At 34.9% G+C, this 13,548-nt stretch overlaps 1 pseudogene; it reads left to right on the forward strand.

The window, feature by feature from the left end:
* The first annotated feature begins 10,665 nt into the window (after positions 1–10,665).
* LOC104121333 (putative pentatricopeptide repeat-containing protein At1g09680) lies at positions 10,666–13,029 on the forward strand (annotated as a pseudogene).
* Positions 13,030–13,548: the final 519 nt, after the last annotated feature.

Below are 13,548 nucleotides of genomic sequence, written 5' to 3' on the forward strand. Positions count from 1 at the left end.
CTTTACTGTCAATTTTCCTGCAGTTGCAATCACTTAATGCCCTTTCATTGTTGGAGATGACAAAGCTGGAGCTTGAAGAATCAAAGGTTAAGTTATATCGGCTGTCTTTTATTGACAATCCTATCTCTTTCTCTAGGATGTTTCAAACATTATGAAATTGATTTTTGACTGATACTTCTACTGAAACAGGACCCATATAACTCTGAGGCAGAGAGTGCACTTCGTGAATGCATTTCTGCGTATAAGAAGGTATGAGCAGTTTAGTTTTATATTGGTCAGTAAGTTTAGTTTAGTCATTTATGCATATTAGTTAATGATCTGTATTTGACCTTTGTTATTGTGATCTTGTGGCTTTACTTGTTATTACCTTTTCCTCTTGGCTCTTGCACCACATGTGAGCTTAGAATACACCAACTATAATGTCCCAAGGATAGTATAGTTGAGGAACTTCTGTTTCTCTCTCTAGATATAGTTTCCTTGGAGCAAGTCGAATTCTCCTTTGAACGACAAATGTTTGATTATCAATTACGTGACATTCTATGATAGGGAAATCTATGTCCTTTCTGGATATTGTTGAGGTAATAGCTAATGTGCTTTTAATGGATGAATTTACAGATTCTGTATATTAGTGTTTTAGGACAGAAAAAGCAAAGTACAAGGACTTGAGACCTGTCCAGGCTCTCCAATTGAAAAATTAGATGTCACAATAGCATCTTACATGATTGAGGCAGCATATATTTCAATTCTTATTTGTGCAAACCATGACATAGTTTGGTTTTTGGGCGTATAATGTTCTTTTCAAAATAAAAAAAAGGAAGAACATTTTTTTAGCAACTACAAAATTGTAATTACTCTGGTCAAGCTTGTTCCCACTATCAAGATTTTGAAATATGCAAGTAAGACTCTTGAAGAAAGCAGTGGCGGAGCTATAATTTTGGTTAAGGGGTATCAAAATATATAAAAGTAAACATACCAGAAAATTAAGGAGAGTCAATACATAGTGTGTGTATATATATATAATTTATTTTTTTACCTACCTACACAGTTTATTTTTTCCGATAAGGGGTGTCATTTGACACCCCTTCCTATAAGGTGGCTCCGCCACCGGAAGAAAGGAGGGCGTAGAAGTTGAACTCTCGACGAGCGGAGAGTGTAGAAGTGTAAGCAACTATATGTATAAGTCCATAGCATGTGCAATAAAAGATGAAGAAATAAGTGGAAAACCAGTCGGAGATGAAATGTAAAGATTTGATCAAACCAGTAGCAGAGATGGGATGTACACTATTTTCTAATCCCTGAGATTTGTAGGGAAAAAAATAAAATAAAACAGGAAGGAGAAAGAGAAGTTGGTGTGCTGTGATTTGACTGTAAAATGGTATATTTAAATACAATTATACATGCAAACAGAGTTACTACTAGCAATATTATTGAAACATGTCAGGTATCTCTTATATTTTTAGGTGCTTATTTTGTGTCGATATTTTCGGAAACAGTTTCCCTACTTTCTCATGGTAAGGGTAAGGTTTGCGTACACATTACCGTCCCCAGATCCCACTTATGTGATTCCACTGGGTTGTTATTGTTGTTATTGTTGTTGTTGTTGTATTTTGTGTCAATGTTTGATTTTATTACAATACATTATTAAATTTGTATTTCGTTTTTGTAATAAGAGTTGTGTTTAGACACTTATTTTAAACATTGTGATTAGACTAATCAAAGCAGCCGACGGCTACACCATATTGTTTGATTGGAGTATAATTATCTTTATGTTATTTTTAAACTTTTTATAGTCTTAGTTTATTTATTTATTTTTAGTTAATTGCAAGTGATAAAGACCTCATTCTTCCAAAGGAAAATAACATTACGTGCTGTAACCAAGTATTTTTTTCACATTCACATTATTCTAAAGAACACTTGCATTTCCATCTCAATCATTTAAATAGTAACTTGATGCGTAATTAAAAGAGTATACATTATAATACAAAATTTCATTGCATTTTAATATTCAAATTGATTGAAAATATTTGACAAGTTCATTATTCTGAACGCAGATATATACCGTTGGCTTCACGATGGATTATCACCATTCCACTTAATTTTTAAATGAAGTAATTCTAAGGAGGAAGTTTATTTCAAATTTACGGGTGCCGTATTTGGATAGGGACCTTTGAACGTGAGACAAATATCAAAACCCATTTTATACAGATATTTGCTGGAAATTTATTTCTTAAACAATTTATGTAACTGATAATTTAACCAAGGGCATGGCGCCGACGATGTATCAAGGCTCGAGTGATTCACCGAAGCGACGAGACCTTGAAAGCTGACGTTTCTGTTAATCGAGAAAGTTTCTGCTGACAAGACTTGAAGATATCAGAAGTGAGAATGCTGACACAAGTAAAGAAAAATTCTGTGAAAATCACGATCGCCTGCTAGTAGAAGGTTTTGCATTCAATCAATCTACACAGATTGAATCGGTCCTAAGGAACCGATACACGGAAGTGACGAAGTTGCTTTGACAATAGAACCATGCAAGCCAGTCTATTGGAGCGAATTGGATTTAAAAATTAAAATAAAAGAATAAAATTTATTCTAAAAAAGACTTTTAAAAAAATGATGTTCGATTTGAGATCGAGAATTAGAAAGTTTAACTTTCAGTCTCCAAACTTCTTTATTTTTTTCTAAAACGAAGGGAATAATATATAACAGTGAGTCGATGAAACTTTTTTTTTTGTATTGTAAAAAGTCAACGTAAACCAAAAATCTATCATCATTGAGAATTAAATATATAACTTCATAAATAGATTCAGAGTGACCACTGAAAAATTCAAACCATTCATAGAACCCTTAATATATCATTACTTTCTTACCTAACAAAGTCATTCTAGGGCCCCTAAATGACTCACTCAAATTTAACATATACACATATCACAGGCCCCAGCTCTATCCTGTATAACGGAAATATGAGGCTTTTTTTTTTTGGACAATACTTCAAAGTATTTTCGGATGCGGATCTAAGATTTAAAGTTTATGGGTTCATACAATAATTTTAAATTAATAAATAATAATAACCGAAATAGCAGATCAGGTTCTGAGCTAAATATTCTTATACATTAGTGGATTTGAAGGGGAGCCTGGTAGAAGCGGTGAAGTTGTCTTCGTGTGACTTATAAGTCACGGGTTCAAGTCGTGAAAACATTTACTAATGCTTGCATTAGGGTAGACTGTCTATATCACACCTCTTGGGGTGTGGCCCTTCCCGCACCATGTGTGGATGCGGGATATCTTGTGCATCGGACTACCTTTTTTATTTTTATTTGGTGAATTTGTTTAATCCCATAGATCCGCTCCTCAGTATCTCACTATCTACAATTAAATTTTTTAATGATATACACCTAAATGGACGGTCAGATACATTGAAAATATAGTTAATATATATACATACACCTAGTGTACGCATAAGAATTTCATGTATGACTTAGAAATATTTCATCCCCATAATTCAACCCTCCTGATATAAATACAGAATAGAGTTCTATTCTCGTATGTCCAAAATTTAATTTCAAAAGCCAAAGTAGACGATGGACACGTGCACCTTTTACTAGATTTATATAGTTTTATTCTAGACCATTTATATGTAAGTTATTGATTGATTTTTGCGCAACACCTACTTCCTCATATACAAAAGCACGGAATTTTTAGTATTCCAAATCCAAAAAAAAATACTCTCTTTCTTCCCTTCTTCTTCTTTCAAGAAAAAACATGTCATCGTCATTTCCTTTCTCTTTCAACAAAACAAAACCATCGAAATCCAGTACTCCTATGGACGATTTAGCTCTAGTGAAAGCAGCAGCATGGGCTTTGTATCAACAAGGATCACTCTCCAATGGTCGCGAATATTCTCCCTCGCCCTCCATAACAGAAGTACGTAAAAACCTTGATCCGTTTACTTCCTCCTTTAATAAGATTGGGATGAGGAGTGACTTTTTACTGGACCTCGAGGATCGGCTTTCAAGGAATAAAAAGGCACAAGAACCATCAAGGTACAAGTTACAAGTTATTAAGGAAGTTCAAGAAATACAAGAGTCACCAAGTAATGTTTTTGTTCCAATACAATTAATTAGTACTGCTAGTAATAGTACTAATAATATTTCCCTTCTTGATAAGTATGAGATTGACAGAATCTCACGGGAGTTAAATCAATATATAGAAACTAGTCATGCTGCTTATCATGAGAATATTCTTGAGAAAAAGAATAATAGTGAGAAAAAGATCAATAAATTTAAAGGGTTGTTGTTTAGATATAGGATGATAATGAACAAGTGTGGTTCAAGTTCACATGATGTAGTGGAGAGAAGAGCTTTCAGCAATCCACAGAAGCCGGAAAAGTATTATTCACCGGCGCCGGTGGTGAAGTTTGCCTCCTGCCGGCCATGGAGAAAGCATGTCTAGTTGGTTCGTTGTTGCTCGAAGTTTCAAGTTAGTCATCCGCTATCTGAAGTTTACTGGCTCAACTAACTGGATTCGCACGATACAATATCTGTTAAAAGGAAAGTGTTCTCTACCAGAAGTTTCTTCGCAAAATTCGAACCCAAGACTTCTAATCAATGATAGAGATGTCTATCCACCCTGCAGATAATTTGTGATGTATAGGCCTAACTTGTGTAGTATTTTGATAGATCCAATTTAGAGGCTTTTATTTGAATGTGTTCAGAAATTAAATTTTGAATATGTTGTTATTAAGGTTGGTTATAATGCTTGGAGAAATATTTAATAATGGTTCTGTTGTTTTGCTACTTCAAATATATCAACAACAACAAAAGACAAAGAATCCAGTGTATTCTCACATTGTGGATTCTTGAGAGGCGAAATATATACGTATACCTTACCCCTATCTTATGAAAGTAGAGAAGTTATTTTCGGAAGACTTCCGGCTCAAGAATGCTACTTCAAATATAAATAAAATATATATGTAATTTCTCTAACTCTGTTTGGTTCAAGTTGTTGGTTTTATTGTCGTTTCTTTATTTTTAAAAATTAAAAGACTTATGAATAGAGACACGCTAGGATTTAAAGTTTATGCGTTTTGGATTATAGATAAGGTAGCTTACTGCATTCTTGATAACTTATTTGTATATATTAAATAATCTTTTTTTAACGAAATACAAGGTTTGAGCCAAGCTACTGAATTATGCTGAACTTATTCATGTATGCAGCGCACTAGCTTCCCTACTTATGGATTTGTTGCAACTTGTATGAATGGTTGTTGCTCCCAAACGCACATGCAAGTTTATGTGGTCGACAAGTAATATAAGATTGTAAGTCCATATATCGTACCCATAAGGACTTGTAATTAACTATCAACTAAATTAACCCAAAGAATTAATCTATTCAAGCAAATTCTAATGTATAAATATTTAACTAAAATTAATCTAGAGCAACAAATTAAGAGATTAAAGAAAATAACGACAAGCTTAAAGACGAATTCAATGTGACTGAATATTCTAGAGCTATGGGTTAGCTAACAATCCCGTTGAGTTTTTCACTTAAATCGTCTAATTGATTTATCTAGTTTATTGGTTGACAGGGTTAATATTGCTCGTAGCCTTCTCTCGAAGTACTACTCGCCTATTCAAGCTAATATAACGCCTATATTCCTATTGAATTAGAATTAACAAGAACGCATTAATAATTGCTGTATAGTAACCAAGCTTGACGATTAGATATATTCCTGTATAGTAACCTTCATGAATCAAGCGCCCTCACACAACAAAAGAGAGTAGTTCCACACACATAAAATTCAAGAGCAATTAGGAACTCAATATAGAAAAAATTCACTCATTCTCAGAAACAACATTCATATGCCACAAAAGATGAACCATAGGCTTGCCCGTAGTGTACTACTCTACTAATCGAGCTCATTCAATCAAGGATCAAGTAGGACTTTAATTGGTTGTAATGTAGGCTGTGGGACGGGTAGGATACATGTGGATATAAGAGTGACTACACCTTCCTAAGCACTTTAATACATACACTTTAACAATTAGAACCCCACACTTATGTCAAACCATAATTCCACCTTCACATCAATGTATATTAACTCCATAATTCTTTAAGCACAATTACATCAAGAGTATCACTATCAAGAAATATTTTTTACAACAATACAACTATTTTTTTTCTTTCTTTTTCAATTCAAGTGGCTCTTACTTTTTCCAAACAGTGCACCTTTCTTCTTATTCATTGGTTCCACTCAAAAATCAAACCAACCACCCCACACTTTAACTTTTACAAAGTTTATTACGATTCAAGTGCTCATGAGATGTTAAAAGGGTTCAAATAGATGGTTAATTCAAACAAATAGATAAGGCTTGTAATGTGGTTGACAAAGAAATAGGATTACAGGCTCAAAGGGGTTAACTACGTTACACAACGATTAGGCGGGTAAACTATATATATGTGGCTCAACAAAGAAACGCCTATATCACTTTCAAGACTGAACAACGCTACTATTTCGCTTTGCAAACACACGGGGCAAGTTCTAGATATCAAATGTAATGCACAGAATAACACACAAACCTCACATACGCATGACACATAACTCACTCTGGATTGGACTCATCAAGACACTCTAGTCAAAGCAAGCAAAGTTAAGATCATAAGATTTAAGGTACTTATACAAAAGTCAAAAATTGAGCCTAAGCGTCACAAAAAGTACTCAATATCATCAAGGCATAACAAAGTCAAGAGATATTGCTTCAATTCAATTCATCTCACAGTGGCTCCTACTCCAAAAAAGAAATAAAACTAACTACACCCAATTCAAATAAAACCCTTGAAAAAAAATCGCGGCACAAAGAAAAATCAAGGGGGAATTATTACACTACCTAACAAAAGAAAATCTTTTTGTCTTTTTTCTTTCAGCTTAAATCCTTCAAGACACCTGTCGAATGCGATCCATTGTCGGAAGAAGTCAATTTTTTCTACTTTTTTTTATTTTTTTTATTTACTACAACTAAGCTAAGATAGCACAGAAAATCACCCAGATAACCTCTTCACCCCACACTTAAAATTGTGTAATGTCTCCAATGCACACTTTAAATAATAAGAGGGCAAAATAGACTCCCTGGTAGGCCAAAGGCCGAAGAATTAGCAGCTCACGGGATGCTCAGACTTCTCCCAGGTATGGTCCTTTGTGCGGGTACCTCACACTCAGTTTCAACCACATGCTCACACTCGCCTATTGGCTTTATTTCATGCTCCTACTCCTATAAAATACAAAAATAAAACTACAAAAAGAAAAACACAATTAAAAAAAAAAACAAAAAAAATAATATATAATTGGGTTGCCTCCCAACAAGCGCTTGATTTAACGTCGCGGCACGACACCATCACTTTCACCACTTTTTCTTCCACTTTGAAGATATGAATTGCGCCCCCAATTTTGCATCAACTTTTTTGTCATGTTCTTGGAGCGGTGGTGTGAATACAAAAGAACCAAGCAATAGATATCGCATCTTGCACTTCTTAGCCTTTAAGTGAGGGATGCCATTTTGTCTCCTTGGTATGGCAAATTTCAGGATATAAACACTTTTTTCCTCATCTATTGACTCCTCCATATGCTCGACTGGATCAATTCCCATGTCACCAACTTAACACAATGTTGAAAAGTGTTTAGAATGAAGTCCAATACAGTCCAACTCCAAAATTGCATTATTTTTTACATCCTCTATTTTGCACTCTCCCTCAACCTCGGCATCATCAACAAAGCATGGTCTAATGATTGGTATTCTTGTTTTAACTCCTCAATTTGGCCTAGAAGATCTTTTTCAACTTCGCACAACTCATCACTAAATTGTTGGGTGTTACACGCATCAACCTTTGCACTCAATTAAGCCTCTAAGTTGCGAATAGAACTGCCAAATTGGTCGATCTCTTGTCCCCGTTCAGCTCTTCCTTCTATAAAGTGTTGTATCCCATTTGTAATTTTCTCGCAGAAACCTCCATATTCGTCTAATAATTTTCTGTGCATATCAAGAGTACAAACATCATGTTTCACATTATCCAATTCGTTACTCCTGTCAAACTCACAAGAATTATTAGAATCAACATAAGAAGGGATTGGAGTAGGATAACAACACTTAGGACAATTATTCCAATTACCACCACAAATAGTACATGATTGAGATGGTGCACACAACTCGGTCCTGGAAATATTTTTACAATATTGCCACAAGTGGGGTCCTAAACAAGAATACTTACTATTCCACCACTTTTCTTTCAAAGATGCCATGTAAAAAAAAAATTAATACTAACTACACTAAACTAAAATTAAAAACTTAAATAGATAAAAAGTAAAAATCTAATCTAGTAGAATAGTTAATTTCTAAGTCCCCGGCAACGGCACCAAAAACTTGTTGCTCCCAAAAGCACACACAAGTATACGTGGTCGACAAGTAATATAAGATTGTAAGTCCAGATATCGTACCCACAGGGACTTGTGATTAACTATCAACTAAATTAAACCAAAGAATTAATCTATTCAAGCAAATCCTAATGTATGAATATTTAACTAAAATTAATCTAGAGTAACAAATTAAGAGATTAAAGAAAATAACGACAAGCTTAAAGACGGATTCAATGTGAGTGAATATTCTAGAGCTATGAGTTAGCTAACAATCCCGTTGAGTTTTTCACTTAAATCGTCTAATTAATTTATCTGGTTTATTGGTTGACAGGGTTAATATTGCCCGTAGCCTTCTCTCGAAGTACTACTCGCCTATTCAAGCTAATCTAACGCCTATATTCCTATTAAATTAGAATTAACAAGAACACATTAATAATTCATGTATAGTAACCAAGCAAGGAGATTAGGTATATTCCTATCCTAACCGCAAATCCCCCCCCCCCCCCCAAAGTTAAGATCTTACTCTACTCAATCTTATATGCAATCTAGAATTCCCTCTCCCGAGTTCAATCATATATTCATAGATAGTATTCAATTGGTGATCAAGCAATCAAATAATTAAGCGTAAGATTGAATAAATAAATCAATATGATAAAATAATAAGAACAAGTCAAGCTTCAAATTATAGCGTTCATGTAGCATCCAAAACTCTAGAATTAATAAACTATGAGATTAAAGGAAGAGTAGAGAAGAAAAACTAGTTAGAAGCCTCCTCCAAGCATGGTGTGTGTTCCTCCACGTGAATTCCCCTTCAAAGTATGCTAGATCTCCTCCAGATTAGGTTTAAAACCCATTTTATACGAGTTGAAGTCGTGTAGGGCCGAAATAACACTATCCCGGACAAAATAGGAGAATCCCGCTACGCAGGGTGCAGACCAGCGCCTCGCGCTTGGGCTGGCGCTGGATCCAGTACGTTTTCTGCCAAACTTTTACATTCGTCTCATTTCAATTTGCTGCTTTTTTGTCATCCACGTTAATCCTTCACGATTCTTTGTCCATATTATCCAAGCTTGATGCCTTCCACACTTCCATTGCCAACACTAGGATCATAGGTGACGTTATTTTTTCCACCTAATTGACTAAACTCTTAGGAATCTTTTCCTTTTTCATTTTTTCTTTAATTGTCTCAAAAATCATTTTTAATTGCTCCTAACAATGACATGAACACCCGATTAATATAAACTCAATAATCAAGCTAAGTTGGACATATACAATATAAAATACAATTAAAAAACGGTAAAAACAATGAATAAATAATATCTTAATATATGAAAATATGTCTAATAATTTAATTCTATGTTTATGCATACTATATAACATGTGACAAGTTGCTACTTTAATTATTACTTGAAATTTGAATGATATCTTCTGCAGCTAACTATGATAAATGCTTTCATATGTGGGGTTTGATCTGTCAGTGGTTTAAAGCAGTAGAGTCAAAGGACAAGTACAACAACACAACAACAACAACAATAACCCAATATAATCTCACTAGTGGGGTCTGGAGAAGGTAGTTTGTACGCAGACCTTACTCCTACCCTAGGGTAGAGATGCTGTTTCGATAGACTCTCGGCTCCCTCCCTCCAAAAACTCCCCACCTTGTTCTTGGGGTGACTCAAACTCACAACCTCTTTATTGAAAGTGGAGGGTGTTCACCACTAGTCAAAGGACAGATAATATAAATGAAAAAGAGAGACAATCTTAATTATTTTATTCGTGTACGGTGAATGATCGGGTTCAATTGGTGTTTTGACTCTTTATAAACTTGTTTTTAGTTTTATGACCCTACCTCTTTTTTTACACATGAAAGATTTATTTTTACACGTAAGAGATCTATCTTTTTACACATAAGAAATCTAAAAAAGTCATTTTCTTAAATTCAAAATTATAAAGGGGCATTCAAAATTGTAAAAGAATATGATGTACAAATATAACATGATCGGGTCAATTGCACAAATAGCCATTCTCATAAATAAAATTATGAAGGGGCATTCAAAATTGTAAAAGAATATGATGTACAAATATAACATGATCGGGTCAATTGCACAAATAGCCATTCTCATAAATACAATTTAGAGATTAGCCGGTAATTATCTTATTTTTGTCAAACTATTTTAAGCTTAACCATTTTTGTCATTTACTCTTATAGCTCTTTTTTTCTTTCCTCGACCTTAACCAAACACTTCAGAAATGTTCACAATGACCATCTCAAGAAGAGCACTAAAAAAACCCCCTTTCTCAAACCTTACACCACCTCTCCACTATCACCCCCACACCTCCATGGTTCACCCCACCCCCACCACTACCCCCACCCCACCAACATCAAGATTCATCAGACCCAATACTCAATACCCTTTCAGAAGCCATAAAAAAACTCACACTAAACCCCTTCAAACGTCCCTTAAAACCCTTCTCCCATCTCTTAAACCCCAACACGTAATCAACCTCATTAACCTTAATCCTCATTCTTTAACCCCTTCTTCTCTCCTCTCTTTCTTCACATGGCTTTCTTCAACTTCTCACAATTCAAAATATTGCCACACACTTCACACTTATTGCACTATGGCCCTTTTTCTTTACACTCACAAAATGAATTCACAAGCTTACTCTTTTATCCACACTATTGTTTCAAGAAGAGGTAAAGACTCTGCCTTTACTGTTTTTTCAAGCAATCTTGAAAGCTAAAGGTACCAACTTTACATCTTTTGTGAATGTTTTAAATGGACTTATTGCTGCTTATTTGGATTTGGGGTTTGTTTCTGATGCTATACAGTGCTTTAGGCTTATCCAAAAACATAAAATTAGGTTCCCATTTCAAGGTTGTACTAAGGTTCTTGAATATTTAATGAAGCTTAATTCACCAATGGTAGCTTTTGATTTTTATAAGGAGATTTTGGAATATGGGTATCCTCCAAGTTTGTATTTTTTTAATGTTTTGATGAGTAAGTTGTGTAAGGAAGGTAAAATGGTGGAAGCGAAGAGGAATTTGAGACCTAGTGTTGTTAGTTTCAATATTTTGATAAATGGGTATTGTAGATTAGGTGATATGGATGCAGGGTATAGGTTAAAAAGAGAAATGGAGGAAAGAGGAATTTTGCCCGATGTTTATACTTATAGTGCTCTGATCAACGGGCTTTACAAGAACCTTTGGATGAGGGACGCAAATGAGTTGTTTAATGAGGTGTGTGTAAAAGGTTTGGTTCCGAATGTTGTTATATTCACGACTTTGATTAATGGCCATTGCAAAGATGGCAGCATTGTTTTGGCCATGGATGCCTATCAACTGATGCTGACGCAAGGGGTGGAACCGGATTTGATTACATATAACACACTTGTCAATGGACTTTGTAAGAGTGGGGATTTAGGGGAAGCGAGGAAGCTCATTCATGTAATGATTGAAAAGGGTTTGAAGCCTAATAAGATCACATACACTACGGTTATTGGTGGATGCTGTGCAGAGGGAGATTTAGATGGAGCATTTGAGATCAAGAAAATGATGTCTGATAACGACATTGAACTAGATGATGTAGCATATACCGCTCTTATCACAGGTTTGTGTCTGCAAGGACGAATAGTTGATGCAGAAAGGATTTTAACGGAAATGTTGAATTCTGATGTAAAGCCTGATGACCCTATTTATACTATGGTTATCGACGGTTTCTGTAAGAAGGGAGATGTTAAGATGGGTTTTAAGTTGCTAAGGCAGATGCAAAGTAATGGACATGCACCTAATCTTATAACTTACAATGCGCTTTTAAATGGTCTATGCAGACAAGGACAGATGACAAATGCTGAAATGTTATTACAAGCCATGCTTAATCTTGGTTTGAATCTAGATGACATTACCTATAACATACTATTGGATGGGCATTGCAAGTATGGAAATCCTGATGATTATGATATGCTACATGGTGAAATGGGGCTTGTTCATAACTATGCTACTTATACTTCACTAATTGGTAGCTTAAGTAGGAGCTCGAAACCTCAGGCCAGGAAGTGATGCATTTAATCAGAGCGCCAAAGACTACCATCTGTAACTGCCTTTTAGCAGGTGGATTTCATTCCATAAGTTAATTACCCTGTGAATAGTATTGAATGGATCGGCGCAAGTTTCCCCTGGCTTGTGAATGATGCTGTAAGATGGATTCGAACTAATGCAATTTTGGATAAATTGATGAAGATGATGTTAGGTTTTGATGGCTTGTGATGCCCTATGATAGCCAGGTGAATTTTCATTACCTCACAAAACTGCTAGAAAGAGAGTAACTTCCCTTTATTTCTTCTTGTTGTTAAACCATTCTTTGTCTATAACACCAAAAGAGAAAAAGTCAATAGTTTTTATGGACCGTTGTATGCATACAAGTATTTGTGAACAAGGATGCTTCATACTTTTTTGTATTGTCTTATCACAAACGAGTCAGTTGATTCAAAGATGCAAATTACTTTTAGCACGGCAACAGAAAAACAAGGAAGGTCTTTTGCAATGTAGACCATGAACTATCTTTGGTGACATATTTTTGTTTGTTTTGTTAGTACTATTCATTCTGTCTGGTTTTTCTTAACCTAGTTGGTTTCATTATTTAGACATATTATATTAATTAAGCTACTTTTGGGATTGTTCAACTCAAGTATCAAGTGTAAGATATGTGTGTATAGAACAAATTGCTACACTATTGCAATTTTGCACTTTCACCTCTTTGTCGCCCTCCCTCTGATTAAACTTAATTCTCTGTTTGGCTTCTTTAAAACAATGAATACTGTGCCTTGATTCTTTCCTGTCTTTATTATCTTACGTCCTTTTCTGGTGTTTTTCAGTGTATTACCTTTCTTTCGTTGAATAGTTTTAGAACTGCAATCTCAACATGTCAGTTCGCTTCCCTCAGGACATGTGAAAGGTGTCTTGCAGATAAGCTGTTCTTATACACTAGCGATGAAAGGCAATCTGTTTCTCTGCAATTTGAGAAAATGCCTAAAAATCTACTAGAGGAAGAAAGTATATCTTTTTCAGCCTCGAGGATCTGTCATAAGCAATGGAAATTACAAACAGAATATGAGTAAGCTTCAGCTGTGACATTCAAAGA

This window comes from Nicotiana tomentosiformis, chromosome 5 (genome assembly GCF_000390325.3).
Source record: "Nicotiana tomentosiformis chromosome 5, ASM39032v3, whole genome shotgun sequence".
Lineage (NCBI taxonomy): Eukaryota > Viridiplantae > Streptophyta > Magnoliopsida > Solanales > Solanaceae > Nicotiana > Nicotiana tomentosiformis.